This window comes from Elgaria multicarinata, chromosome 2, assembly GCF_023053635.1.
Source record: "Elgaria multicarinata webbii isolate HBS135686 ecotype San Diego chromosome 2, rElgMul1.1.pri, whole genome shotgun sequence".
Lineage (NCBI taxonomy): Eukaryota > Metazoa > Chordata > Lepidosauria > Squamata > Anguidae > Elgaria > Elgaria multicarinata.
In genome coordinates, this window is record NC_086172.1 from 38183399 (window position 1) to 38211146 (window position 27748).

At 40.1% G+C, this 27748-nt stretch overlaps 1 protein-coding gene across 2 annotated transcripts in view; it reads left to right on the plus strand.

The window, feature by feature from the left end:
- Positions 1 to 282: 282 nt before the first annotated feature.
- Positions 283 to 27748, plus strand: part of ZNF385B (zinc finger protein 385B) — a 212454-nt gene continuing 184988 nt past the window's right edge. For both annotated transcript variants that reach the window (XM_063116303.1, XM_063116304.1), the window contains exon 1: positions 283 to 396. The gene's annotated coding sequence lies outside the window, so the exon portion shown is untranslated. The remainder of the gene's footprint in view (positions 397 to 27748) is intronic.

Genomic DNA, 27748 nt, shown 5'->3' on the forward strand with positions numbered 1-27748 from the left:
TGCCAAGAGGGGGAAAGGAGTGCTCCCCCTCTCACACACACCCTCTCTCGTGCGCAGCTGTGCAGATTTTAAGAGACGGAGGCTCACTCTCCCCTCACCTGGTTGTTGAGGGTCTTTTAGGGCTAGGCTAGGCGCATGCGCTGGACGGGATGTTAGCCGGCGTCCTGCTCTTGTCCAAGGCTGGGGCGGGTTGGCGGGACAGGCTACTCGCGCGCTGCCGCCACCACCAGACCAAGGAGTCTGCCAGTGCGTGTGTGAGAAAGCCGGAGAGAGCGCGCGCGCGCGCTCACACACACACGGATGGGTTTCAAGAGCGGAGCCCCCGCGTGCCTCCTCCTGCCCCCTTCCAGAGCCCAGCAGCAAGCCGGAGGAGCTCGCGTGCTGCGCCCGGGCCAGGTAAAGAACGTCTGGGCGGGAGCAGCTCGCGCCCCTCGCCGGCAGACACCTTGCAGAGAAAAGAACGCCCGCTCTCGGTTTGTTCTCCTCAGGAGACGCTAACCGCTTTGGACTTCTTCGCCGGGGCGCGCGAGGGAAGTTTGAGCGTTTCTTGAGTCGCTGAGGGACTCGGAAGTAGGGTTGGCAGATGCGCGGTTCTTGCTTCCCCCGGGGCCGAGAGGCGTCACGACCCAGTCCGTGAGAGGACGAGGCTCTTTCCCCAGGGGAAGAGCCCTGGCGCTGATTTGGAGGCTGGCCGGTCGCCTTGCGGCTGGAAGCAGGGTGCTGGGTGGTTCCAGGCGGCGCGCGAGCCCAAGCAGCATCCTTGGGGAAGAGCAGCAGGTTTGCCCTCGTTCGAGGCGGCTGTCCGGCCGCACGTTTGTGCTGCGACGCACTCGTTCTCGGTATATTTTAAGGCAGCGCATCCTCCCCTCGCCACAAAGTTTTGCTCAAAAGCAAAGGCGAGAGCCTTAAGAGCCGCCGCTGTCTTGGGCTTGGCTACACTGGTGACTTTCGTGCTGGAACGGCTCCTCTGGTGGCCCTGGATAGGCTCAGGCACTGGGCTCCGTCTCCATCTGCATGGTTTCAAGCTAAATTCCCACGTGCTTTCCATCTTTCTCTTCTCGGTATCTCCTTGAGACTTCACAGCATTTGCTCTTGCAAGCAGGCGTGGAATTCGTCGAGAAGCCTATTTCTCTAAATAGGTCAATGACTTTAGAAACGCACACGGTTTGCATAACCATGTTGTGTCTCTGAAAGGTATGAGAACTATTTTAAAAAAAGTGGTGTGTGTGTGTGTGGGAAGAGAAATCTTTGCTTGGAGGAATGTTGCAGACGTTGATTTTAATGTTGAGCGAGAGAGAAATGTTTTACAGTCTTCTTAGCCTCACTTGACTTGACTCCATTGCCTCATTATTTATTTTTTAAGCTCAGGTCTTTCTTGGAAGGGGTGATTTCCTTAGCAAATAAGGAATTAGCCTACTTTAGGGAATCATCCTTGATGATCTAATTACAGAGCATAGGTGTGTATGTTCAAGGTCTGAAGCTTTGCAGAGTCCAGGTCCTCAAATAAAAATAAGTACACGTGGTCATTGATTCTCACTGATGGACTGTTGACTGAATACTTTTCACCGCCAAATTCATGAGGCATAATAGTAAATAGGATATGACTTATTAGCAATTGCACTTCCCATTGTAGTGAGGGAGGGAATAATAATTCCACCAAGTGATCAGAGCAGTGTTGCTCAGTGGCTCTTGGAAACACATGGCCCATTTAACACAGAAACATTTTAAAAATGGATTCTTCTTAAAAATGGAGTACTGTACTTCTGACAAATAAAAAAAATGCTCTTTATAAGACTTTAGAAACAGCTGATGTAGCAGGTAAGCTCTGTGTGGAATTATTCTGTAATAGTGCCTTCTAATCTACTAAAATGCACAAATTCACAAACGACGCCAGCAAAAGTTATTTTCCTCTAGCTGTGTTGTCAAGAAATGCCTGAAGGTTACACAGGATTTGTAACCTTATAATCAATTCAATAGAGTGGATGGAGGCAAACAGCCATATGTTGACAAAAAGTTCAGGATAAATTTAGAAATGTTTATTGCTGAAACTGATATGTGCTTTATTTTAAATTCTCTCCTGATATCACGAGGTTTATAAATAAGGAAAGAAGAATAAAATAATCTGTTATCAAGAGGAATATATATGCAAAGCTAAATTTTTACCAATTTATCTATGAATACCCTGTACATAATTTGATGGTTTAAGTGATTTGGTTTATAAAACTTAATGTTTGGTTAATAAGTTTTCCAGTAAATAACACTGGAAAACACTGTAACATTCCTGGGGTGAGTGTTGTGGACTCTGTAGTGAGAAGTTCAAATTATGGGATAAAAGGTATGCTGTGCCTGGATCCCTGCTTAGAAAAAAATCTGCCCAGTAAACAATTGTAACACATGTTCTTTCAGACTCCACTTTAGTTAATTGGTCCAAGATGGAATAAGTGTACATGCTCTTCTCCCTTTTAGTTAATAGGACTCCTTCATAGCTGTGAATTAATGAGGAAAGAGGGTCTTTAATATATTGTCACAATGTTTGGCTGGTGCAATTATATAATGGTGGTATGGTTGCTTGTACTTAGTTATAACCATCACATGGACTATGGACATGGTAGCTTATTTTTATTTTTCAAAAACAACAACACATTTCTGTTTCAAAGGACACACAGCCAAGGTAACTAAATATCTAACCTTAGTAGAAATATTGGAGAACTTAAATGATAAGACTCTGAATTTAAATAGGGCAAAATGAAGTAATCACTCAAACATGCCAATGAAATACGGTCAGGCAAGGGTCAGTGATGTAGGCATTTGATAAGATATAAACGTTTTCAGAATGAAGAACTGGGCAGATGGAGTTTAACAGGTGCATTGGTAGTAAGTGCTGTAGAGGTCAAACAGGCTGTCTGTGATCAGACAAAATTCCATGTTGAATTATTAGAGATGAAAATGTCTTGCCTTTAGTGGTGTATTGTATGCATAAATTCTATAGAATGAATCTTTGTCCGCTACTGCTTCTTCTAGCATTTGTTCTTGGCATGAAGCAAGCTAATTACATTTCAGTTGAAGGTGCTGCTTTTGACTCTTATTGACCATGCCTGAGAAGACTGATACGTTTGGGACAAGGCTCCTCCAGCAAAATATTCAATACCTGTCATAGGAATAATTTGTAGGAGTTTTTATCGGTATTTCACGTGTTAAGATAGTGACACTGTATCTAGTAATAATTTTCTACTTCTACTGCATATTCTGTATAGGAGATAGGTAGCTTATTATTTATATAGTACCATCAATGTACATGGTACTTTACAAGGAACAGAGGAGCTTTCAACCCTATGGTTCATTTATGGAATTTTAACAGGGTTCTAATCCACATTGACTTCTATTTGTAACCTTCCTGTGTTTCTCACCACTTCTTCCATCTTTTTCATTTCCATAAAAAAATGGAAATTCTGGAGGAAAAGTTAGAATAGCTGCACAATACCTTTTGATTGGTAGTGCTAGGAGTCTTGAAATCTGAAATGGACTAAGGAAAACAGCAGAATAAGGAGGGAAATGGAGGCATGAATAAGGAGGAGAAGAGTGATTATTTCAATTACACATTCTTTGGCTTAGTTATAATTCCCATTGGCCTGGTTCAGACAACACGCTAAACCATGCTGCTTAACCACAAAATGGTTAAGGGAAATGCATGCATTCCCTTAATCATTTTGTGGTTAAGCAACATGGTTTAGCATGTTGTCTGAACCAGTCCTCAGTTTTCCAAGTTCAGGTGTATTGCCATAAGAAGAACCATGCTGGATCATAATGCCAATCATTATGTAGACAAAACACCATCACCTATGCACAGGTGGGAGGTATCAGCAGGCTTCAGGGAACTCTGAGATATGCTGAAGTACAAAGCTTAAGCAAGAATTAGGGAGCACCCTGCCCACCCCCCAAAAAAACCCAAACCCATGAAAAAGCCACCAATGATTGTGCATGCCACAACCGTCCCATCATGTAGAGAGGCTTCACTGCTCTGGCCAGCATTGGCCCCTGAGAAGCAAAAGCTTTAAAGGGGTAGATTGGGCTGGCTGACAGCCAACTCAATCTGTGATTTCAAATGTTTGGGGGGGGCACCAACATGTAACATTTTGCTGAAACATTTTGTCTCACTTGTATACAACTAAAGTACCATTGAAGCAAGAGAAGTGTAACAGATTTTAAAATGTTTTACTTAGAATACAAGTCTAGTTTTACTGTTAGGTGTCATGCTTTTATTAGCATTTTATTTTATTTTAGTTCTCAACTGTCTCACTAATTTTGGCATTTTTTATGTTCATTTGTTTCCCTCCCTTCTCCCTCTCTCCTCATGACTTAAAAGGCAAAGGTGAAATGGCCAGAAGTGTGACTTAAACCAGCGTTCCGGGGGGGGGGGGGGATGCATCAGAATTTGTCTCTCTAAGTGAAAAGTGTTGTATTTCTCACCAGTGCTGCAATTTTAGGTCAGTGAATAGTTCAAGGATTCTACTGTTTTGAAAATTATACAATTTTATAATACAGTTACACCAGTGTCACTTTAAAATGAGTCTATTTCACTGTGTTAGTGGAGCTCTCCATCTTGGAGAAGTTAGCTAATGCTGGCATGTAATTGGGTACGAAAGTTCAATAGGAGGTTAGCCCTAACATACTCTAGTTAAGTTGCAAAGATCAGGACAGCGTTATTTATTCAGAAGAAAAGAAAGGTGTCACAGTCCCAGCATCATTTTCATTCCCTGGTACGATACCTTTAAGGTGCATTAAAATCAACTGATGGGTTTTCTTTCCCTGATCATTTTAAGTGAATAAGCCTTCCATCAATAAATCTGAAGCCTTTTAGTTCCATATCTAACTCAAGTCTTCTAGAGAATGTAATCAATTTGCCATTGGTATTTTATTGGTAAAATGGAAGAATACAGTGCAGTCACCTTGTATCTTGAGTGTGTATACACCAGACTTTTACTCTTGTTAGACATACAGTGTTAACCATTATGGTTTCTATCCAACATCACACAAGTAAGCTTCTTCTCATGCAATGGGACTTCCACTTCCTCTCCTGCACTCCTACCCCTAATTTTTGGTGTCCATTCCATTGTTGAATGGACACTGTTAGATTTCATCAATTAAAATTATAAACCACCTTTTCCAAATACCTGGATGTTGCTTACAATAAAGGAAATATACCAAGGAAACATGACCTGTGCCTCCTAAACTAGTCTGCTGCCTCTGGTGTGATGAAGGGCACTAAGCCTTAAACTGTTGTTTCCCTGCAGTTTTGAATAGATATTATCAAAAAAGAAAAAAGAAAAGTGTAGCCATGTGGCACTCCATAGGTTGAGCCATGAGGCAGAAATCTAATCTCCTTATAGGCCCCTTCAAACCCAACTATTCTGTGATTCTATGATACCTTCTGCAGGGTACCTGATTACAGCTGAGTGAAATGAATTTAACCCAAACCAGTTATATAGCCCACAACTGTCTTCATCAAGATGAGTAGTCCATTTGCAAAAGTGAAATTATTTTATGCATAAAACTTGGTTTCACAGTGAAATTTATTTGGTCAGGTGGGCACAGAACAACAGACTTCTTTGGTAATTAACTACCCAGCGACTGCCCTTATCCCCAAAAAATCTTTTCAGTTTTGTTTTTGGAAGAGGATTTTCACTGTTGAACCACTGTCTCATTCCAGTTGAGGCTGCTTAGTTAGTGTTCTCGTCACAATGTCAGAATGCATGAAAGGTTGAAAGAACTGAATAATTTTGTTCTTGTGTGTGAGGGCAGGTAAATATCAGATTGACTAGGCATATAAATGTGTTACTCCTTTCTAACTTAGCTATACTTCTGAATTAATGTGTATTTGTAATTGGACACAAGTTTTTCTGTGTTTCTTTTTTTAAGGAACAATCGAATCAGATAGAGCCATTGATTTCTATAAGACATAGTAAAGCACATTATGAACTCCCATTGAGATCAATGGGAATTAAAAGTGCTTTTGCTGAGTCAATCTCTTTGCAATTAAGAACAGAACAACTTTCCTTGAGGTGTTTAATTTTGTTTGGTTTAGCATGGAAAATAGTATTTGAACCCAGCTCTGTGTCTAAAGTACACCTGGTTGGCAGTAGCTAATGGAAGTTTCCTTTAAAACCTATATAGCCCTATATGGCTTGGCACCAGGCTACCTGAAAGGCCAGCTTTTCCCATAGGAGCCTGCCCAGTTCTTAAGATTTTCTGGAGAAGCCCTTCTTTCAAGATTGGCGAGGTACATTTGGTGACAACACGGAAAAATACTTTCTTGGTGACTGCTCCCTGGCTGTAGAACTCCTGGCTGAGGGTGCTATCTTTCTGCCAGCAGTCAAAGACCACTTCATTCAATTGGGCCTTTGGTGTGTAAGTGAGTCTGTTAGGCAGGGGGCTATTTACTGTTACTGTTGTGGTTTTAATTGTGTTTAATATATTTGTGTTATTATTGCTTTTTATCATGTATTAGTGCTTATAAACTGCCATGAGTACTATTTTTGGTAGAAAGGTGGAGTACAAGCCAAATAAATAAATAAATATGGAAGTATATACATTCTAATTTCATAATACCTAAGGTAAAGGAGAGTAATGGAATCATAAGGACAAAATCATTTTGCTATGAGGTACCTACTATGAGAAAAAAAGAAAAGGAAATGTGTGATACAATAATGCTTGGCACTTCAGCACTTTTTCCAAAATGTGTGACCACAAACAATTGGTTAATTATGATTAGGTTTTAGTATTATAAATATGTCATATAGGAAAGCCTTAATAGTTTTACAGAGAATTCCATTTTCTTCTGCTTTTTACGTTATGTGCTTGCTTAAGCCATACATAACAATGCCAAAACCAATTAATCAACTCCACTAGCTTTAATATTGTTATTGTCTGTTTTCCTTAGAACTGCTGCCATGATTGTTTAATCCCAAAAAAGTCACATGTTATTGAGCTTTCAGGATGAGGCCCTTAACAGAGTTGTTACACATTCTGTACAGAACTGTGATTTTTCTTAAGCATCAGCTGAAAAAACTTAGTGCCTTCTATAAACATATTAATTTACTTGTTAAAAATGCATTAGAACTTGAGCTGCTGAGGTTTGTAGATACACAACCCATGTAAACCAATCTAAGCACTTCAGTTCCAGCAATTAGCATTATTGTTAATTCAATAACATTGTTATACAGCTATCAGGATAACTTCTCAAGGTGTTAAGTGTTACTTACTAATAATCTGCCATAAATATAGTTGGACTCTTCCATATTCTTTTTCTACTTTATGCAAGTAAAGGCAATGATCATCCAAGTTGTTTTGGATGTTTGGATGACACAGCTATAGCAGACCAGCTTCTAATGCAAACAGTGAACAATGGTGCAGCCAGTTCAGTCTCCTTTTATTTATCTCTTTCCTATCTCTGCTGCCATATTAGATTTACACAGAGTAGTGCTTCAGTTTATTTCAGGATTGGCGAATATGGTCATATTTAGGGTTGTATCCAACTTTGGTGTAATTTAAATCCCATTCATTTCAATGGGTCTACTCTAAGTAGGACTAAGACTGGATATAACCTGTTAAGGAACTATAGAGTCACTTTTTTATATAAAAAAGTATTTATTTATGTACAAGATAAAATAAAAACAGAGTAAAACACTTTAAAATAGATTTTAAAAGAAGCAAAATGTACAGTGAACCGTTGCTGGTCATTAAGGAAAGGCTTCCTGGAATAATGACATTTTTAGGAAGCACTGAGAAGAATACAAAGTTGGCACCTGCCTGACCTCCAGAGTAAGGGAATTCCATAGGAGGGGGGCTACCACGCTGAAGGCTCTTCCCCTGGTGGACTCCAGTTGGAGGATGGGTCTATGTGGAACCACCAGGAGCATGCCCTCGGATGCCTTCAGTGACCAGGCAGGTTGGTAGGAGAGAAGGCACTCTCTCAGGTACCCTGGTCCCAAGTTGTTTAGGACTTTGTACACAAGTACAACAACCTTAAACCTAGCCTGGTAGCAAATAGGCAGCCAGTGCAGTTCCCTCAGCAGAGGAGTCACATGCTGAAAAGGGGCAGCTCCAGACAACAGCTGAGCTGCAGCATTCTGCACTAGCTCTAGCTTCCGGAGGAACTTTAAGGGCAGTGCCACATAGAGCGCATTGCAGAAATCAATTTTGAGGTTACCAATGCCTGTACCACCGTGGCCAAGCTCTCCCTGTCCAGGAGAGGCCGTAGTTTTCCATTATACACCACTATCAAGCATGTATATCTGAAAACTAATACAACAATTTTGACATCATTTCTCTACATCAGACTAAACGTCCTGTTATCAATTATTCCTTCATCTCTACAATTATTAAGTATTCTTAATTTAATCCAATTTATCACACCTGATAAAGGAACTTGATAGTAACAAATTAAAGATGGTCAATACAGTTCATGTTGAAATCTTTACATGTTCTTTATCCAATACATCACTTTAATGCTTTAATTTCCAATTAATACTGGGTAAATCAACAGATAGGAGTCTGGTGTGTTCATACATTAATGAAAGGAGAATGAAATTTTTTACTTTCTCTTACCTTCCATAATAGAGGGCAATCTTGTAGTGTGAATAAGTACTTTGAGATTTTGCTTTTAATTACCAACTTTGCAAATGATACACAAAAGATACTAGTGCCTCTCTCCCACTTCCTAGACCACACCTTTACGGTAATCCATTTTGGGGGTTTGGCACGGGACGAGGTGTGGACTGTAGAAACAACTCTTTTCTAAAGTTTCCTTGTCTGTTTACCTGGTGGTGATTCTTATTCAGGACAGGTGGTCCTCAGGGCATATGATGCACCACCATACTAAAGGTATGCTGGTCTGGCACTGGTCGTTTCCTGGGAGACCATATGGGAACTCCACACACACCACCCTCATGGTGTTAGAAAGGTGGGATACAAATGTATACTGGTGGTGGAATTCATTTTCTAGGGATATGCCAGCTGAGGGTTTCTGTGGCAAAGTTTCAGAAGCATGGTAAGAAAAGAAAAGAATTAAAATTGTACAATTTCTTACAGGGGCCATTGCCTCCTGCATCTCAGACAAAAATAGGAACACTTTTACTATTCTAACAATCTTACTTTCACACGAAGATCACTGCCCAGGGACAGATCTACACCAAGCAGGATATGACACTTTGAAAATAGTTGATTTAAGACAGCCTTCTTTAACCTTGTATGTTCAAGATATTTTGGAAGTCAGCTCCCATCAGCCTTAGGCAAGATGGCCAAACGTCAGGAGTGCTGGGCACTGTAGTCCAAAACATCCAGAAAGCATCGGGTTGGGAAGGGCTGATTAGGAACATAAAACAGCATTTCTGTCCCTAAAGTTATTTTATGTATAACTTAGTTTGCTCATAACATTATTATTATCTTCAAAAATAAAGTGAACTCAGACAGGATCTACACTACTGCTTTAAAACTGTTTATAACAGTAATGACAACTGTTGGGCCCCAGGACACACTTCATATACAGTTTTCAAACCATTTTCAAAGTGTCATATCATGCTTGGTGTGGATCTGGCCTCAGTTAGTAAATTGTAATTATTATCTGACTAGATTAAAACTATATTAAATGACAGCTACAGCATCAGAAACACAAGCCTCCATAGAACTAAATCCAAACTGTCAAGAATAAACATTTACTGTCAAGAATGCACAATAGTGATTTTACTCACATGTTGGAAACTGAGCATTAATGTCTATCTGTAAAATATACTTCAGGTCAATAATTTTAATGAATGAAAGAAAGAAGCTGGGAATCTTACAGAGCAGATAAAAAAAAAACATTTTTCCTATGGCTTCATTATTACCAAACATTTTATATCTCTAGTCTTTCTATAAAAGTGTTCTTATTATATAGTTTTTAGAAATCATATTGGAGGAGTAAAGGCTGAGGAACACTTTGGGTAATACTTAAATTCTTAAATTCTAAAAGAAAATATTTCATAATCCAAATCTGTTCAATTTCCTCAGGGGAAAACAGAAACAGTTCTTGGGGGGAATATGATTTTCTCCCTCTCCGAATTTTCACAGTTTGTTTCTGAGCATTTTATACTGTTAGTTTTACCCTACCCAGTGCCTGTTTACCCTACCCTGTGCCTGTTTGCATTCTCTTCCCCTCCTTGTTGTTTTATTATGATTTTATTAGAATGTAAGCCTATGCGGCAGGGTCTTGCTATTTACTGTTTTACTCTGTACAGCACCATGTACATTGATGGTGCTATATAAATAAATAAATAAATAAATAATAATAATAGTTTACATATGAATTTCGTGTTAGGGTTGGGTTCGGTTGGGAGGAGAGCAGGTTGTAGAAGAGGATCGTGATTGGAAATGAACAGAGGAAGATGCCATCAGGAACACCCAGTCTTCCAGATTAGTCAAGATAAACATAGAGATTGGCTGCTTCCTCCTTGTGAGTAGAAATTGGCTGTAGCTGTATTAAATTTGATCAAGTATCCCAGAAAAGGACATGATTTAGTATTAGAATAGCAGTGCCAAGTTTGTTAAATGCAGGACCTTGCATTGTACATGCCACCTTTTCTGTCCCACCTTTGTAATGATATGTGTGTGTGAGGGGGAGTTCCATCATGTCTGTCAGTAATTGGAGGAGGATGGCCTCTTATTTTAAAATTGTTTTGTATGGACAGAGAAAGGTTCTTCGGGGTGCATAGCAACCATTCCCCACCCCACCCCCATGTTTACCTACTTGATGTGACCGAAGACGTCATTTGAGGGAAGCCATGCTTTGTTGACAGTGATTATTCTATTCAAATGACTGATGCTGTCGGTAATACCACAGTAGAAATAATATGATTTTCAGCTTAGTCTGCCTCTTGCTTACCGCAGAGTGTTCTGACTTAAATGGGTGATGATTTGTCATTTTTTATCTTTAAAAAACATCCCTCATCAAGGTTCTTACAATTTGCAGACAACCTGCAATAACAAAGCAGGTAAGCAATGCCAGTAGCAGGTGGCTTTGCCCACCATTCCAATAGCTATTCAGATGCTCCTATTGTGAAACTCATATCCATAATGTACCAAGTTTTCCTACAGGTTGCTGTAGATTTTGGCAAACTTCTCAGTTTTAAAAGTACATATTACACTGAGCTTTCCAGTTCAGCTTCATTTATTCTGCTCTGAGACATGGAAGGGGATAGACAAGGTTGTAGTGGGCAGGGCAAGCCAAAGACATTTTGTTGCCTGAAGTGGAGTAAATGGCACTCCCTTCCCCAAGTCATCAAGGTGTATATTGCCCAAGAGTGGGCAAGTTATTTTGCCACCGGAGTCAAAATAAAAAATAAAATAACAAATCTCACAAGTACCTTTCCCTGTCAGAAAAATTAAAAATTAAATAACTAACAATTTGCTGCACTTTCATGAGAACCCAAATCAGCTGCCTCCTGCCTGAGACAGCTACCTCACTCTGCCTAATGATAGGGCTTGTCCCATATACTTAAAGGGGAAGCACTAAAGACCATGCTGAATCCCAGACCAGACCGAAATGGTACTCTTAACTATTTCCTCTGCTGTAGGCAAACATAAATGGATGCAAATAAAAGAAAGAGCACATATTGATTGTTGCTACTGCTATTATAACTTTAGTTTGGTATTACAAACTTTGGAACATGCCAACCATATGCCAATTGTAACTGACCAAGTTGGGAATGGGCAGCAGCAAGCAATTCAGATTACTGTAGAAAGTAATGCCAGGAATTAACAGTGCAATCCAGTTCACATTTACTTAGAAGCAGTATTCCTACTTCAGTTCAATAAGGCTTACTCCCAGGTTAGTGTACATTGGACTGAAATTGAAAAGGAGCTATCTCAACACAGTATTCAGCAGTACATGTATGTATGCACAGTAGAATGTTCTGCTTTCATTTTAAAGACTACCTCTTTTATATGTAGAATTTATTAATTTTATTTATTGCATTTATATCCCACCTTGTTTCCTCCGAGGAGCCCAAGGCAGTGTTCATAATCCTCCTCCTCTCCATTTTATCCTCACAACAACCCTGTGAGGTAGGATGGGCTGAGAGTCTGTGACTGGCCCAAAGTCACCCAGTGGATTTCCATGGCTGAATGGGGACTAGAACCCGGATCTCCCGACTCCTAGTCCAATGCTCTAGCCGCTATGCCACACCTACTTCTGGGTAGACATGTATAAGATAGCACAGAAACTTAACTATGCAAGTGAGTTCTCATGTGTGCTTTGACTTTTGTTCCTGTGTCTAAGACTTTCTGTAAAGTTTGCATAAGTTTTGCATCTGCCATGGGGCACGGGATGGTTTCTGAGGCACAAGCACAGCTACACAGTAGTAATTGGCCAGGCAGCCTTGGTCAGATGGCTTCTGTGAAGAAGCCAGTTGTGAGAAGGGGTTTAGCCATCCACTCTCATATCATCCAGGAGCTGTTGCAGCCAGTCGCCATTTCCCCCCCCCTTCTCTGCCCAGAACCAGAGAGAATGAAATTAACTTCACTAGACTGTCCTCTCGTGTAGCACTGAGGTCCAGATGGGAGGTGTGTGGCTTGAGTTGGGAGCAGTGGCTGGCAGCCAGTGAAGGAAGTGGCTCAGTAGCAGTTTGGCCTACAAGGCAGGTAGGTGGTGAAAGTAGCAGTAGTACCAGCACCATAGCCCCAACTCAAATGCTACAAACCAGCCATTTTACAAAGTAGGCTCCAAGTCTGTACTCTGGCCTGGACAGGAGGGCAACAGTAGTGGTCTCCTGACCCTAATCCACCAGTCTTCCCAGTCCGCTGCTTGAAGCAGATGCATCACTCTGCTTCATCAGACAACCATCTCTGAGCATGGGACTGAATTGTCCTCTAAGTTTTTATTTGTATATCAGTTCTGAGATTTTCAGTACATTTTAAGATAATGAAGTCTTTCAGATAAAGATGTATATCTTTAACTTATCTCTTAAACTGTATATTTGGATCACATTATATTTCTTCAGTAAGACTGAAGGTTAGGTTTGTTTGCTTCCCTGTAACAAGAACTTGAATTTTATTTTATTTTGTGCAATGAAAACCTGGATATGCCTGATGTGCTTTATATTGGGCTCCAGTTTAATGTATTCCCTGCATAGAAGATAGCCTGCTTGAACATTCTCTTTAACAATACTGTATTTTCTGTAAAATATTGTGCATTTCGGCTATTTTTCTGATGCATAGCAATTCAAAATTTTATGCTTAGCTGACCCTTTAATTAGTTCTCATTCTGTCTTACATGATTTATAGCTTTACAGTGCCTAGGTTAAAACAAAAATGATATATGGCTTAATGAAGTGGAAAGCCAGAATGAGCTCACACCTCCAGTTAATTGGAGATGCTATGGGATGTTGAGGAGAAGGAAGTAGTAGTCAGCATCTCCCACAGAGAGGACAGGATGGTCTAGCTTGTAGTTGTTTGTAATTTTTGAATCCTCTGAGCATTTCTTTTCTTTTCTTTTGCTTGAATAAAGGAAAAATCCATTGATTCATAAATTCTGGTTTGAGATCACTAGTCCAAAAAATTACAGCAAAATTATAATAGGAGAAAATTCTGAAGTTAGGCAACATCTTATTTTACCAACTACAATTGCCCATGCTAAATGAACAAACAGGGTAAGTGTTACTAAGTAACAGACTGGTACTACTGCTGTGTCTTAACCTGGCACCAACCTAGTGACGCTTCTTTTCAGCACCAGGTTGTCTTTCACTAAAGTTTGGGGAACTTTCAGGGATGGGCTGTAGATCACAATGCTTTGCATGCAAATTGTCCCAGGTTCAACCTCTGGTATCTCCAGTTAGACTAAGATAGACTTCTGCTTGATACCCTGAAGACCCAATATAGGCAATATTGAATTAGGTGTACCGATGGGGTCCACCTAATTCAGTACTGTCTACACTGGCAACACTTCAGAATTGCCAACAAAGAGGCAATGCATTACCAAAAAAAGAGGGCATCAATTATTAATTTTATATATAATTTATTTAAAATTATAAATATATTGTAGTTTAAATAGGAATTCAGTATATCTCACAATAGTGTAGAAGACTGTGACCTGAGAGCCTGTTTGGTCTATTGTCTAGGTGCTAGTGGTTGATGGGCAACATTAAACTCCTTCCTGGTTGTCCTTTCTGATGGTCTTTTTATCTTCAAACTGGACTTGGACTGGACAGTCCTTTAAATAGACAATGTCTTCAAATAGAGGTCTTTCCACTGTAAAAGAGGACACATGGCCACCCTATCAATGGTCTGACTTGAGGGCGGAGGATGAGTGAGTCAACTCAGGGTGGACTAATAATCAACTCAACGCTGATCCTAATCCATACCACTATTCATTATAGTGAATAATGGTTCATTATTATCATGTTGTGTAGGTAGTACCCCCTAGATAAACAACTGTTGAGTTGATTATTATTGCACCATTGACTACCATGTTGTCTGAATGCAGCCAGTGACTAGTCACTTGATGATTTATGGGATTTTAACATGGGTCTCCCCAGATCTACTTCAACACTCTAACTACTGTGTCATACTGGTTCTCACTTGTTTGAGGGACTCTCACCGCATGGTTAGACGACATGCTTTTTATGGTGCAGGTGATGCACATGGTTGCAGTTCCTGCATGGAACTGTGTATGCTATTGAAGAGACCTTGCAGGTGGCCTGAACAAATGTCTCTGTGATATAAAGAATGCACAAACATTCATTCATTACATTTCTGTACTGCCTAATAGCTAAAGCTCTCTGAGTGTTTCACAGCATGATCAAATATATACAACACCTTTAACATTCAAATATTTCAACAGTTTACAAACAGGTTAAACACTACCAGGACCTGATAAAAATAATAATGAAAAAGCCCCATCATGTGCTATCAAATGCCTGGGAAAGAACCTGGTGCTGAAAAGAAGAAGCATCACCAGGTTGGTGCCAGGTTAAGACATAGCAGCAGTACCAGTCTGTTACTTAGTAACACTTCACATTTTTATTCATTTGGCATGGGCAATTGTAGTTGGTAAAATAAAATGTTGCCTAACTGAGATAGTCTCATTCTCAAAGACTTGACATAGCTAACTTTTATGTAAGGAGTTAAACTATGAGTTTTGCACTTCTATATTCAGTAAATTTTAATCATAGAAGATAAAACCAGCAATATATTTTTGTCCTTGCATTGCTGCTGCAGTGTGCAAATCCTCCTAGTCCCTCTAAAATTACAGGCCTTTCCTTTAGACATGTAAGCTAAATAGACTGCATTGTCAAAGCACATATTTTGCTTGCTGCGGTAAGAAGAAAGATGCAGACACCAGTAAATGGAGTGAAACAGGCCACAACTTTAATGAACGCTAAGTAGGTTGCATGGTCGAAGGAGACATTTTGCTTTTTACTGCAATAACGTAGAGAAGCTTTGGATGTGATTAGTGCTTCCTCTTTTGCACTTATTTTTAATAAGAGAAGCAGGACCTGGCACATATCACCTGCAGAATGATGAATGAGTTCTAGATGTGGAACACATGGCCGATTGGCGCCAACATTGATTGCATTTCGACGCCAAGTAAAAACATGGCTTTTTAATAAAGCCTTTGATGGTTAAACTCACTGGCACATTGTTTTAACTGTTTTAACTGCATCTATTGCTTTTAAATTATATATTGTTTTAACTTGGATTATGGTTTAATTTGTTTTTAACTGTATATTTATTGTTTTATACTGTATGTTTTTATCTGTACGCCGCCCTGAGATCTTAGTGATATAGAGCGAGATATAAATATTTTAAATAAATAATATTTAATTCTATTCGGCCCTGGTTAGACCTCATCTAGAGTATTGCATCCAGTTCTGGGCTCCACAATTCAAGAAGGACGTAGACAAGCTGGAGCGTGTTCAGAGGATGGCAACCAGGATGATCAGGGGTCTGGAAACAAAGCCCTATGAAGAGAGATTGAAAGAACTGGGCATGTTTAGCCTGGAGAAGAGAAGATTGAGGGGAGACATGACAGCACTCTTCAAATACTTAAAAGGTTGTCAAACAGAGGAGGGCCAGGATGTCTTCTTGATCCTCCCAGAGTGCAGGACACGGAATAACGGTCTCAAGTTAAAGGAAGCCAGATTCCAGCTGGACATCAGGAAAAACGACAATGGAATCAGTTACCTAGGGAGGTTGTGGGCTCTCCCACACTAGAGGCCTTCAAGAGGCAGCTGGACAACCATCTGTCAGGGATGCTTTAGGGTGGATTCCTGCATTGAGCAGGGGGTTGGACTTGATGGCCTTGTAGGCCCCTTCCAAGTCTGCTATTCTATGATTCTATGAATAAATAAATAAATTTCATAGCAAAGAATCATGAGTTTCCACTTCACACATTAACATGAAGCACAAAAAAGAGGACATGTGACACATTTACCAATGTGTACTGAAAGAAAATGTAACATGTGAAGCAACTGTGTTGTTTTCTTTATTCTACTATACTTTAGTATGTTCATAATCTTACATTTCTTCAGCACACTATGGTCCTTAAAGACAGCATTTTCAAACGCAATGTGTTCTTCCAGATGTCAATTTCTGATATGTTTTGAAGGTTTAGCTCTCTTGTATATTCGTTTTAAACTAGCACCAGCATACAGACCTCTAACATGGGATGTAGGCTTGTTGCTGCAAAACTATGAGGTTGCTGTAGCACTTTTGGATTCACAAGCAGGAGGTGATCACAGGATTTTCTGGGCCTGGTAGTCTTTATGGGGATTGGGACCTCTGCCCTGGCCTGTTACATAATCATTGGCAAGATCTGACATTCGCTCCCATGTAATGTGTTAAATAATCTTAGCCAGATGATCAAGCAGCAATCCTATGTGAATTTCCTGGAATTAAGGTGCACTGAACAAAGCAAGACTTTCTTCTGTATAAACATACACAAGGATCAGGCTGCTAGATTCTAATCTCACACACTTCTCATTTGGAAAATTATTTCCAAACTGCCATTTGTTACATTTGCTGCAACACCTGCCCCCGTTCTGCTGTGTAGGTTATATTATCCCACGTTTTGAAAATGAGGAATATTTTAAGAGCATTTGCTTGATGATTATATTGCACAACAAACATTTCTCTCCCCTCCCCCCAGCCCTGACCATTCTGTGCTTTACAACTGCTGCTGCATAACATTCCTGAAATCCTGATACATTAGAGAAAAACAACATATTTCTAAAAAACATCAGTAAAAATAAATTATTAACAAGAACATTTGTTGGTCCATGGAAAGCGTGATTGGTTTAGTGGTGGTGTGTCTGATCCTAACATTACTTGTATGGGATTGATTGTAATTATGTGTTAGCGAGTAAATGCATAATATTCATACTAAAGGAGAGTTCTTTATTTTAAGCATGCTAACATGTGCCTAAATAAAAATGTGAAATGTAACCAAAATCAAGAACACTCTTTAAAGGCATGGAAGGGGTGGCCACTTATGCATCACCAAAAAAGAATATTTGCACCACCCAAAAAAGAGGACAGAAATTTGCACATAAGTTGCTAATTAAAGAGCAAGCCTAGGAATAATTACTAGAATTTACATTTCCAAGAAGACAAGTCGATTAATTTCTCATCCAAATCACCCCAAATTATTCAATCAATTTGCACCTCACCTCAGATCACCCAAATCAGCTCTTCAGTTAATTTACTGTCAGTTCACTTTCCCATCCTGCGCTCTTCAATTAATTACCCCATTCATTAATCATCACATCATTATATTAAAGTAAAAAAAAAATAATAGAATGTGTGATTTCCTTCAGATGGCGGGCTCTTCATTTTTGAGTACATGTATGGGTTTTTAATTCAAAACAAGATGGCTGACCTTTGCGCCTTCCCCCGCTACTCAAAAGCAAACAGCCAGGGCAAGCTGAGCTGATGCTGCTGGATGTTGCCTGCTGCCCTGTGCTAACTAAAGCCTGCTATTGCCTGTTGCCTCCCCCCACAAAACCCAGGGCCCAATCTAGCAGCAAAGCACTCTTGTTATTGGTTGTTGCCCACTGTGCCATGCCACACACAAAGTAAAACTACAGATGCTCTGCTCTTCCCAGGGGCATCTTTGTTTTTGTTGCATAGCATGGCGAAGCAGCGATCAGCCAGAAGCACTCAGTTGCTGGCTTTGGGCTCTAGCGTTCTGGGAAGGGAGTGGCAAGCAGCAGCAATGGGCTTGGGACAGCAGCAGTGGTGAGGGGGCAGAAATGGGCTGAGTCCCTCTGGCCTGTTGAGCCTGAGAGACATATATGTACCCTCTGTATTTTTTCTTCCAATAACCATGCTCACAAGGGCAGTAAAAGGCCTAGGTTCTCTGTGACCTTGGGCACATATGAATTGTCGGTGGCTGCACACAGCAATTGCAGCTTCTACACTGTGGGCCCATTCAGAAGACACCTTAAACCATGGGTTTAACCATGGTGGTTAAGCCAGGCCGTGTTCAGAAGACAACTTAAACTATGGCTTTAACCATGGTGAATAAGACTTTTTGTTTTGTTCACCATGGTTAAAGCCATGGTCTAAGGGGTCTTCTGAATGGGGCCTGTATCAGTTATGGTTCTGGTGCTTGCAAGCACCATAATGCCAGGCCTAGTGCTGTATTGTTTCACAATGAGGTGCAAGAGAAGGTGTTGTTTGTTTGTTTGTTTTTGCATGCATTGGCATCTCGATCTCAGCCATGGAGTTTATTTGTTGTGTCTATTCTATCTCCTGTAACCTTGCCTTTATGAGCTAAGACCTTTCTGTCACTTCATTATATTATAAACTCAAGGTCCAATGTTCTAAGCAAGCAAAGACCCCGCATGTCTGTTTGTGTGATGTGTGTGTATATATAGCTTCAAGCACTTTTTTGATTGTTGTTTGTTTCCATTTCATTACCTCGGAATTTAATAATCCAAACTTCATATACAAGGAACACTGACGCTTTTGTATAGTAAGTGATACTGTGTTCAAATGGCTGAGTCCATAATCTCACTTTCATTTCTGGTGTTGCAGTGATTAAGAGTCCTTCTGCAAAGTCGACTTCAATTAAAATTGGTATGCATTTTGCCATTTACTTCAGTGGGAAGTGGAAAGCATCTTAGATGAGTATATGTTCATGGAAGTACCCAACCTTTTGAACTAGTCGCTTTATGTTCTAAAATCCTGTTTCATATACTGTGCTGATGACATATGCTGAAGTAGTACTAAAAATGAATGCTGCTGAGCATGTGCAGAGCACTTTTCCTTCATGCAAAGCAAGCCTGCGTGAATCAGTCACAGCACCCAAAGAACCATTACGTGAATTCTATGGACCTAGGAGAGCCAGCTGTTCAAAGGGGAAAGGCCACAAATTCTGTGGGGCTACAGAAAGCTCCTAGCAAGTTTTTGGATGGCAGCCCAAAGATAAAGGGGCAGCATTCCATCTTGGACTTGACCCCAAAAAGTGTGGGGAGGGAGGGACCTATAAAATACTGTATTCGGCTCTTTCATATAGTTCTCCTGTAGTCTCTCATCCAAGACAAGGATCTACACCTGCTTAGCTTCAGCAATGCTATAGCTAGATAACTCCTGGTACTATGGCCCCAGGCTACTAGACCCCAGGAACTTAGAGGTTTATGAACATATTTCTCTATTTTACAAAATTCTGTCTTCAGATCTATTCCTTCGTAAGAGTTTGTGTGTTGGCTCTAGGATCAGCCTGCATGGGATTTTTTTTTCTTGTGCACATTCATTTTCATGGATTAATTCCGATGTGAAGTCAGTGGAAGTCCGCCTGCACAGAATTGGATTTAACCCAATATGTATTTATTCACTAAATGCAGCAGTATGAAAATGTTTGTGTACTCTACTCTGTTTTGTTTACATCTGCACTGTGAACTGGCATTGTTTTTGCTGTGTGTGAAATAAATTTGATTATAACGATATTAAGCAAACTTTTTAAAAACAACTACAAATCTCTATTTCAGTTTGCGTTGTAGTGCTTGCAGCTTTTGTAAAATGCATGCTCTTGCTTTGTTCAAGTCAGAGTCTTAAAATTAGAGTATCATCAGCATGATCATGATGAAATATTTGTTTGTCCTATCTGTCATAAAATGGAAAAACTGGGAACTGTGCTTTCGGACTCTAAGGATTAGAGTTTATCTGGCCTCATAAAGGACACAAATCATCTAGATTAGAAGTAATCTGATTGTATTGAGGTACAAATTATAGCACAAAGGCTGTTCAAGTGGGTTTAAGTGTCCAGGGTTGGTAAACACCATATGACCACTGAGTGGTCCATGAAAGAGTATTAACTGAAAGATAATGATGGATTTTAATCCAAATCCCTAAAGCGCAGCAGCTGTAGGGCCTAAATGAATTTGCTCTTTCAGATCGAGTTTTTAGAATACTGATGTATTTCCTTCCTAGTTTGTGTCTCAAGTGAGAGTTAGCAATTAGCACCTACGGTGAGCAGTGACTGCAGTTTGTTTTATTTATTTTCCCATTAAGGCCTTCCCTTACTTCCATTTTTAAATTTATCAGAGTTGGCCATATCTTTAAGCGTAAAATAGTGCAAGAGAACTTTTTGTATCTCTTCTCTGTGTCTCCCATTCAACATACTTTTATTAATTTTTAGAGAATAGTGTGGCTGGTTCCTGATAGATCGTTTAAAAGGAAAAAAATACAGCCTCAATATTTCCAGAGAACTGTAGTAAGTATCATTGCTGCTTGTTCTGTCTCTCTTGCTCTGTGGGTGTGTATATTTTATGTGTGTGCATTTATTATTTATACCATTTATATACTGATTTACATCAATAAAATATCTGAATCATGAACAATAAAAGGGGTATTATTATTATTATTATTATTACTACTACTATTACTATTACTACAGAATTAAAACCAAGAATTAATCAGGGAAGATTTGTTTAAATAAAAATGTATTCAGCAGGCACCAAAACCAAAACAATGTTGGCACTGCCTGATAGGGAGCCAATACACTGTAAACTCTACTCCAAGTGGAGCCCAAATGGACCACAGTTCCATGTGGAAGCTCCAGGCATGCCTCATCTGATGACCTCAATGACTGGGCAGGCTAGTAAGGAAGAAGGTGCTCTCTCAAATATCCTGGCCCCAAGTTGTTTAGGGCTGTATACACTAATAACAAAACCTTAAACCTTACCAGAGAGCAATAGGCAGTCAGTGTAGTTCCCTCAGCAGTGCTGTTACATGCTGAAAAGGGGCAGCTCCCAACAGCAGTTGAGCTGCTACATTCTGCACTATTGCGGCTTTCAGACCAACCTTAAGGGCAGCCCCAGATGAAGTGTGTTTCAGTAATCTAGTCTTGAGGTAACTAGCGCCTGGACCACTGTGGCCAAGCTATCCCTGTCCAGGAGAGGCCATACTAGTTGAAGCTGGTAGAAAAATTTCTGAGCTGCTGTAGCCTCTTGGGCCTCCAGCAACAAAGATGGATCCAGACATATCCCTAGTTTATGAATCTGAACTTTCAGAGGTGGTGCTAACCCATCCAGAATAAGCAGTGAACCTATCTTCCAGATATGGGAACCACTCATCCACAGATCTTGCCAGGATTCAGCCTCAGTATATCCCCCCCCCCATCCAGCCCATCACTGAGTTAGGCAAGGCAGCACGGGGCATTCCAGTGGCCATTCCGCTTGCCCCCTGCACTGCTGAAGGTGACCAATCAGGGGTCGTCATCTGCCGGGAATGTCCCTGGAGTGACTATGGAGCAGCTTCTGAGTGAGGGCAGACTGGCAGAAGAGCCGAGCTGCCCTTGCTCTTGCTGGAAAAGTAAAGATAAGTCCCCGACTTTTCAGCCATGCATCTTTAACTCTTTGCCCTGGGGTGGTTTTGAATCTGTGGCTGCATTATCTAACTGAGGTTGCACAGATTCAGAGTCACCCCAGGGCAAAGAAGACATTGAGACAGCCCCAATATGATTCCCCAAAGACCCTGTATTGCCAAGGGTCTGAGGAATAGTCTCTCAGTGTATTGTCTGAAATCAACCCTGCTAGTATGACTGGAACTACTGTAACACAGTCCCTTCAATGCCCAACCCATAGAGCTGATCCAGTTTGATACCATAATCAGTGATATCAAAAGAGAGTCAAATAGATTTAACAGGGCTGCACTCCCTCTGTCCTCTCGATAAAGGTCATCTATCAGGGCGACCAAGCCTGATTCAGTCTTGTACCCCAGGCCAAAACTCAGACTGAAATGTGTCTAGGTAATATTGGTATATATCTATATGCATATATTCTTCCTGTTTCATTGTTGTCTGTAGTCAAACTGTGTTTGTAGATTTGGGTTGTGCTTCAGACTAGATATAGAAAAATCTGATTCTTATAGAAGGGAGTCAAAATCTGTTTACACATACGCATATTGCTCTTGAACGGACCTCTTGCCTAATAAATATGATACCACTGTAGCCAAAGTTCCCCAACCCTCTCTTCATCCATGGAGCACTTTTGCCCCTTTTAAAAAAAGGTTACACAACTTTGATTTTGTAAACAAGGAATTCACATTCCTATGAATGTATATATGGATCTTTTTTAAAAGGAAAAAAGTTCAATGCCACCTGCTCCATACACAGTATCTTATTTCTTAAATTATAGTTTTTTTGCTAACAGAGTATAGCCTCTCCTCTCTAGCATTACAGCTAGCATTTCCCATGGTCTAAACTCTTTCTTTTTAATGGGAACAACATGGCTTTTCTCCTCAGAAATGCTATCTCTTTTGTTCTTTATATCCTTCATTACATTGGTATGGTTATCCAACTGAGAGAGCGCCTTCTCCCTTACCAACCTGCCCGGTCACTGAGGTCATCCAATGGCCTGCTCCTGGTGGTTCCACATAGATCCATCCTCTGATTGGAGTCCACCAGGGGAAGAGCCTTCAGTGTGGTGGCTCCCCTCCTGTGGAATTCCCTGTCTCTGGAGGTCAGGCAGGTGTCAACCTTGTACTCTTTTCGGCGCTTCCTGAAAACATCTTTATTCCAAAAACAGAGATTCCATCTTGAATCTCTGTTTTGCTTCTTTTAAATTTTGTTTTAACTGTTTTATTCTGTTTTTATTTTTCATTTTATCTTGTACACCGCTCCGAAATTTTTCAGTGGGGAGCGGTATATAAATATTCTAAATAATACTATCAAGAAGGACTGGGCACAAAGTTACGAGAATAGTAACCAGGGGGATGGGGGTGCAGTTAGAGAGAAATCATTTTGAAAATGTCACATCTTTTCTTATAGTGCAATCCTGCACATGTCTACTCAAAAGTAAGGCCCATTGCAATCAATAATCTTACACACAGATAAGTCTGGATAGGATTGCAGCTGTAAGAACATAAGGACTTGAATGGGGTCAAGCTGACAAGCAGGGCATGAAGTGAAAAACCCTGGTCCATTGTTTGCCCACAGAAATTGGTCTTTAGAGTGATAATGCCTCTAAACATGAAGGTTTCGTTTAGCTTTCAAGCTGGTTACTATACAGTATATCAGCCTTCCGTGATCTGGTGCTCTCCAGATGTGTTGGACTACAACTCCCAGCATTCATCAGCCTGGCTGGCTGGAGATGCTGGGAGTTGTAGTCCCAACACATCTGGAGGGCACCAGATTGAGGAAGGCTGCTCTTGATAAATTTACCCTTGAATCTGTGTAATCCTCTTTTAGACATCTAAGCTAGTGGTCATCATATCTTATAGCAGCAAGATAATTAACTTAGTAATGATAAGTCAGAATTAAAGTATCTTCTGTCTCAGAGGACAATAAAGAGTGACAATGTTATTTGGTAATACACACTGTGTATGTAGTCCTTTTTTAAAATATCAAAGGCTACTAATGTACTTTACAAAAATAGAAACATTATTCATCACGCTGGAAGTACAAAGAACTGCAGAAGGCGGTCACATGCTTCACACCATGATTGCTAATGGACTTGGGTGACCCTTATGCAAAAGAACCATGCCCCATAGTCTCTCTGGCTCCTGTACAAGCAAATCACAAAGTCCTGCTGCCTGTGCCAATGCCAGATCTACACCTTGCGTCAAGTCATTACAAATCTGGAATAAAAAGCAGGATATAACACTATGAAAGTGGTATATAGAATGTGGAGCATCATCAGACAGAGGGGAAATCGTGTTTCTGTACCATCGCTTCTCCACCCCGCTCCTTTTCCAGAATATCTCCTCTTTCTCCCCAGAGAAGAAAGAGGAAGTAAACACCATGTGGCCCATTCAGGGGCCATTTTTATAACATTGCTTTTCCTGCATAAAGCAGGAAATGGCAGCACATTTCGTTTCTGAAAAAAAAAAAGCTGGATTAAAAGGGGTCCATTTTGTGATGGAAAAAAGGCAAAAAGGAGCAGGAGGCAGACATTGTCTAAAGAACTCGTGAAAAACTGTGGACTGTGCCCCAACAGTTATCAGTGCACTTCAATACCACTATAAAGCAGTAGTGTAAATCTAGCTTTTCTCTCTCCAGCCTGGCTACCCATTTGTTTAAAAGTCTCCATTCATGTTTAGAGAATGTGGCCCAGATGCTGTAAACAATAAAAATAGCACCATATTAATCATTCAGTAACATCTGACCATGTGGGAGGTTGCAGGAGAGGAATGGATGCGATTGGAAAGAGTGCTTAATCTGTCCTCACCAGTAACTTTCTTCCTGCAAGCCCAGTCAGGGTTCTAGGTGCATGTTTGCATCTGGCCACAGAAGAAGTAAGCAGACTCTTCTGCTCTGCAAATAATGCATACCCTCCCCCGGTCATGCCACCTTGCAGCTTTCAGTGGCAGAGTTCTACCACTGCATACCTAGCTTCAAACTTTGACATGAAATCTGCAAGTGAAAGCCACTGCGTGTAGCCACCTTTAGACTGTCGTTCTTTGATTACGTTTTGTATTCTGGTAGATTTCATGCAGTAGTTTTATGCATTGTTTTTGTTTCCAGCAGATGTTTTATTTGTGCTTCATCTGGTCGATGTCTTTGTTTTGTTCATGGAATAGTAATTTAATAAAAGAGCAGAACTTTAATTGAGTAATTTAAATTGTACTTCAGCTGAAATTGCTATCTTGCTTTGAATTCTTACTTTCTGGACATGCTTAAAATATATTCAATTCATAAATATTAAGGTTTTGCAAAAGCTAAATATAGAGACTCTAAAAACTGCTGTACATTATTATGCTATTTAATCGTTGGTTTTGTTTGCCTTTTACAATAAACAACCAACTTATAGGGTTGGAATCTGATTTTTTTTTAAATGTGTTCATATTTATTTGGTACACTCTCTGCATAATGCTTCTGAGTTTCAAATACAAAACAGCAAAGTCGGTGTGGGGGGCGGGAATATAACCAAGCATGCACAATATCAATCCATTCTGTGATTTCATATCAAAATAAAACAAACATTAAGGTTAGGAGGCAAAGAACTATTTAAGATGCAATCCTACACATATTTGGGTGGTGGGAAGCACTAGAACACTAAGCATTCTCCAGCCTTCATGCATAGGATTGCGTGTGCAGGCATGTCTATTGGGATTTTTGACTTCTTACACTCCAACTTTACCTTTTCAACAGGGACTGCCATTGCCCCACCCTTTGTCCGAATGAAAAGTCCACCTTCCACTCATTTTGCCCCTCCTTACTCTCTCCTCCATTTTTCTTTCGTACAACATAATATAACTCTGTATTGGGCAAGCATTAGGTAAGCACAGCAGGTATTTCTAAGTTGCCAAGATGTTTATTCCATTATAACCCAAGAAGCAAATCCCACCAAATCCTTGTTGTAAGAGGAGTGTTTGTATGCATAACAGCTACTAGATATACAAATAGCACTTTCATTCAGCTGGTATCTGAAAAGCATGAAAATCTCCTCTCAACATTTTGGAATTACTTATTTATTTATTTTATTTACTGCACTTATATACCGCTCCCATAGCCAGGGCTCTCTGGGTGGTTTACAGAAATTCTAAAATTAAGATTAAAACGAGTATACAAAATTTAAAATTCTAAAACACAGAACATAATCCTGTTTGCTTCCAAGGGGCGGGGGAACAGCAAGTCTTGTTAAACATGCAGTGCTGTGTACCTACTATGGGTTGGAAATCAGTGTCAGTGTATGAATTTAAAAGCTGGTTTTGTAAACAATACAGTTTTAATCTATCGTCATATGTCACAGTTCTGTATTCAGTTCAATAGTTCAATCTTTATTTGCTTAAAACCAAAGGTCATTGCAAACTATTCAGTTGATGGGTTGAGAGTTTTATTAATAAAACATGGGAGAGTATTTTCAGTACTGTCTTAAGAGAAATAAAAATCAACCCCTCTAGTGTTTTTGTTAGCGCTGTTGGATATTGTGTGCAAGGTGTTCTGCATATGGTGCTCACTGTGGTATCCCAATGGAACTTGTTGCCCAGATGGTTCAGGCCATATGCTTCTACAGATTTTAGCTATACTTCATGGAATGATACATAGGCTATCAGGAAAGATGTATAACATTTGCTCAGTACCAGACATAGCACAATAATTGTGAAGACTCTATGAAGCATTGCAGAGGGACTGCACGGTCCCTTATGAAGCACATTTTAAGTGTCCCAAATTCCCAAACTAAGGACTGCAGGGAAACACAAAGCTAGCAAAACAGTCTGGTGTGTGTGTGTGTGTGTGTGTGTGTGTGTGTGTGTGTGTGTGTGTGTATATAAAATAAAAAAATAAAAAAAGTTTTTAATGCTTTAATATTGAAATGTATTTAATTATGTTTTTAACTTTTGTATATTTCTATTTATAGGCTTTAGCTGTATATGTTTTCATTTTGCTTGGGGCCCAGCATTGGGCAAAAGGCAGGATACAAATAATAATAATAATAATAATAACAATAACAACAACAACTACTACTAGTACTAATGTTTCACATTTCACTTCTGTATTTGATGTTCTTTTTCATTTACTTTTCTTTATAAACCATATCTTAAGACTTCTTGTGTGGCATGTTTTCATTGGTTTAACAAGTTTAAAGGATTATTCACTGTTTTCCTGCTTATGTTATAAAATTTATTTTCAGCAGGCCTAGTAACTACAAGAGTAACAGAGTTGGGGGGAAATCCTCAATCTTTTTGCAATTAGAGGCACTGAGTAAGGTACCCCTGGAGATAATTTAGACTGACCTCAACTACATAACACTATTCCCCCTTTGAGGCTGGACCACAGACTACTAAAGACAAGTAAATTAGCAGACCGTAATAGCAGTTCTCATGTGGCCATTTGCTTTATGAGGCAGGTGTTCCTGTGGGCTACCAAATGGAGGGACTAACAGGCCATAAAGTTGCCTGGCTGAGTCTGCCAGAAATCACTCAACACTCCTGGAAGGTCCCTATTCTACAGCACCTGCTCTCAGATGAATTTGATGGAATCCCATCCCTGGGTTTAATTTACTGGCCTCCCCTGGCTGTGCCTTGCAGGAAACTATAGGGACAGACAGAGCAGGCATTCATAGCACACATAGAGTGCTAAGACTGGCAAATCTGAAAGCAAGCATGTTGCTTTTCAAGAACCAAGGAAATTCAATGGGTCTTACTTTGAGTAAATATCTAGGAATGGAAATGCAGCCTGTGCAAGAACTGAACCATGTCAAATTGGAAACAGATCAGTTCATGCCTTGATTTCTAGGATTTTTTAAAAGTTTGACTTTAAAAAATCCTAAAAGTC